The sequence below is a fragment of the Desmodus rotundus genome, chromosome X (genome assembly GCF_022682495.2).
Source record: "Desmodus rotundus isolate HL8 chromosome X, HLdesRot8A.1, whole genome shotgun sequence".
Taxonomy (NCBI): Eukaryota; Metazoa; Chordata; class Mammalia; order Chiroptera; family Phyllostomidae; genus Desmodus; species Desmodus rotundus.
The window spans coordinates 21,130,065-21,134,165 of record NC_071400.1 but is presented as its reverse complement, the minus strand read 5'-3'; the positions used below and the strand labels follow the sequence as shown (position 1 = coordinate 21,134,165).

Here is a 4,101-nt window from a genome sequence, read left to right as displayed (position 1 = left end):
AGTATATATTGGCTATATGTGGTTATAATGGCTTTATGGGCACTTGGCTGGGTCCCATATATTTTGTCAAACATTATTCTGGATATTTCTGTGGTCTTTTTTCGGGATGAGATTAACATTGAAATTGGTGGAATTTGAGTAAAGCAGATAACCCTTCATAATGTGGATGGACCTCAGGTGATCAGTTGAAGGCCTTAAGAAAACACATATTGACTTCCCCTGAGCAAGAATTATACTCTTTCTAGATGTGTATTCTTTCTTTCTTTTTTTGTTTGACAACTCTCTCTTTTTTTTTTTTAGTGGGAATCTCAGTGTTAAATAGCAGCAGGGACAGTAGACCCCCTGCTAGGGCTTAGATTTTGCTGAAAGCAGCAATGTCGACACTCTGCACCTGCTCCTCGAACTTGGTGATCTCTTTCAGCAGATTGGTCGCTATCTTGTTGTCCTCCACCGCCCACTGGATCTGCAGCTTAAGAATGCCATAGCCGACTGGAACCAACCTGGAGCAAACCCAGGTCAGCCCGTCCAGCTGGACAGAGTGCATGTAGGCCTCCAGTTGGGCCATGTCCATCTCGTCATCCCAGGGCTTAATATCCAGGAGGATGGAGGACTTGGCCGCCAGTGTAGGCTTCTTGGCTTTCTTCTCTGCCGCAGCTGCTCCTCCCACAGCTTAATGGCCTCCTTGTCATCTTCCTCGTCATTGCCAAACAGGTCAGTGTCATCGTCTTCATCATCCTCTGCAGCGGTGGCTGCCTTCTTGGTGGGGGGCTCCACTTGGCACGTGGGAGACACTTGCTGGGTCTGTGGGGCTGTGGCCTGGTAAGTGGACACACTCTTCTCCAGAATGCTCAGTCAGCTTCCAGCCTGTAGATGGCCTGCTGCAGGTTCTGTACCATGCCTCTCAGGCACTGGCTCTCCATCTCCAGGCTGGCGATCTGGATGATGAGCTCTCTGTGGTCTCCGCCAGGCCCTGGATGTTCTCACTGGGTCTCGCAGTGTCCTGGAGGATCATGCCTGCACCATTCTCCTGGCATGAGGAGCCAGCCACAGGCCCATTCATCTGCTTGTAGAATTTCCTTTCTGCACCAGTAAAATCTTTAAAAGTATATTTTATTTATTTATTTTTAGAGAGAAGGGAAGGGAAGGAGAAAGAAAAGGAGAGAATCATGACTGTGTGGTTGCCTCTTGGCGTCCTTCACCAGGGACCTGGCCCACAACCCAGGCATGTGCCCTGATTGGGAATTGAAGCCATGACTCTCTGTTTCACAGGCTGGCACCCAATCCACTGAGCCACTCCAGCCAAGGCCCATGGGTCCTTTATACACGTTCCTTGACTTGTCCCTTTCCCTTCTTTCCTCTGTTATCTCCTTCTCCCCTCCCCTCTGGTTACGATCAGTTTGTTCTTTATTTCCATGTTCTATTTTGCTTGCTTGTTTGTTTTGTTGATTAGGTTCTGCTTATAGGTGAGATCATATGGTATTATTCTTTCTACATGTAAGGAAACTGAGTCTCAGAGAGTGTAAATAATGTGCTGATGGTTTCATAGCTACTAGGTAGCAGAGCTGGGATTCAATCCAGGTCTGTTTGACTCTATTACACTATGCTGCTTTGTAAGAATTCAATTTAGCCCTGACCGATGTGGCTCAGTTGGTTGGAGTGTTATCCCAAAGACCAAAGAGTTGTAGGTTCAATTCCCAGTCAGGCCACATACCCAGGTTGCGGGTTTGATCCCTGGTTCAGGCACATTTAAGAAGGCAACCAATTGATGCTTCTCTCTTGTATCAATGTCTCTCTCTCTGAAAGTGGTGAGAAAATGTCCTTGGGTGAGGATACGAATTTTTTTTTTTTAAAGAATTCAATGTAATGATTCAGTTATTCAAAGGGAACACTAAGTAGTCTGGTTTGGCTACAACATATAGTATATATAGGAAAATAATGGGTCAGAAAACTAGAAAAGTACAATCAGGCCAGATTATTGGGGGGGATGCTTAAATGCCCACCTGAGAATTCTATACTTAAGTATTTTGATTTTGCAGATGAGAAAACTATGAAACTAAGAAAGCTTCCCATGGTTCCAAGGTTACTAAGTGGTGGAACTGGAATTTAACTGAGGTTTAACTGGTACCAGTGTCTGAGGTCTGTATCATTTTCTCAAATTGCCTCTCTACTGTACCCACAACTGCTTCCTATCCACTGGCTGTCTATTAGTCATTAAAAAAAGCCCAACAAAATGAAATACACATTTTGAGTACTTACTATGTGCCACAAACTGGACAAACTGCCCTGCATTCAGTAGGTCATTTAGCCAGCAGTGCTGTAAAGGAGAGCACTAAATTTACTTTTACTTTATAAATGAAGGGACTGTGTCTCAGAGGGTTAGAGTAATTTTCTTAAAGTTGTATTGTGAATATATTGTATGGCTATGGACACAATGGTGATAGTTGAAGCTCCAGGAGTACATGTGGTCATTGAGGAAGATAATTTGGGGCAGGGAGGGCAGAGAGAGAGAGAGAGAGAGTGAGCACTTATAAGGGCACTAATCCCATTGTGACATCACCCTCATGACCTCATCTAAACCTTATTACCTCCCCAAGTCCCCATCTCCAGATACCATCATACTGGGGGTTAGGGCTTCAAAATATGAATTTTGAGGGGACACACTTCAGCCTGTAGCAGGAGGGAAGAGAAAAGAAGAGAAAGAGAGAATGACAATTGAACAGAACTTAAGAGTCCACATGAAGACAGAGGAGGAGGCAAAGGAACCAGTGGAGACAGAGACACTGGTCAGAGCAGTGCTATGAGGATAATGCGGGGAAGTCGTGTCTAGGAGACAGGGCCAAGAGTGTTGAAGGTTCCTAAGTTACTCCAGTGGACAAGGTTACATGGAAGTGCACAAACATTGGATTTGTTGACTAGGGATGCTTCAGAGCAGTTGTAGCTGGCAGGATGTCGAGGACTGAGGACAGACTGCAGAGAATTAAGGAAGGAGGAAATAGAGCACATGTGTATGGTGAGGTTGGGTGGAGACAGGGCAAACAGAGGGAAGATCTTAGGTTGAAGAAAACGAATTTCAGATGGGGGGTACTAAATGATTTTAAATGATTTAATGGGGGTCGGTAGTAGAGGAAAGACTGGGTTTCAAGCAAATCAGCAAGTGAGGGTGTTAAATCATTAATGGGATGAGTTCCTGAAGGAATTGAGAGGGGAAGGAGACTGAGCAGAGTTGCAGACCTCAGCTTTGGACAGGAAGATATGCGTGGTTCAAGGGACACACCACAGGTTTCATAGTATTACAGACTTGGTTCTTTGTTCTTGGTTATTAACTTATGACACTGTTGAAGTCGCTTAATATTTCTCAGCCTCAGTTTCCATAAGTGTCAAATGGAGGTAATGATAGGGTCTATTTCTTAGGGTATTTATGAAAATCCAATGAAGTAATAGATGGGAAAGCACCTAGCTTAGAGTCTGGCACCTAGGGGTGCTCAATAAAGAAATAATGTAGGAAATACAGAGATATTAGGAGGTGAAACTGAGTTAGCATATATAAATTTGGCTCATAATTCAATAGGTAGCTTAAGGAGCACTGTTTCTTGCCTAGATTGGGTCCACTAGTTCCTCGCTGTGGTAGGTATTAGTGCTGCTTACTAATACTGCTGGTGCTTTTCCTTCTAAGCACATAGTAGGATTATAATTTTCTCCTCTCTTGAAGTTGGATGTGGCCATATGACTTGCTTTGGTAAATGGAATATGAGCAAACGTGTCACTTCTTAAGTGGAAGCCTTTGTTAATTCTCAACTCTCCAGTGCTCTCTTCCTCTGCCTTGTCAAATGGGGAAGCACTTATTGATAATGGAAATACATTGCTCAGCCATCTAATGGAAGACAGCTGCCCTAAACAGTCACCCAGACCTGTAGGGGACTATTTGGGAAAGAAAGATTTCACTTATATGTGGCATCTAAAGAACAATATAAACAAACAAAACCAAAACAGACTCACAGATCCAGAGAACAGACTGATGATTTCCAGAGGGGAGGGGAGGTTGTGGACTGGGTGAAAAAGGCGAAGGGGTTAAGAAGTACAGATTCGTAGTTACAAAATAGT

At 44.0% G+C, this 4,101-nt stretch overlaps 1 pseudogene; it reads right to left on the bottom strand.

The window, feature by feature from the left end:
* Window positions 1-352: 352 nt before the first annotated feature.
* Window positions 353-2,601, bottom strand: LOC112310565 (elongation factor 1-delta-like; annotated as a pseudogene).
* Window positions 2,602-4,101: the final 1,500 nt, after the last annotated feature.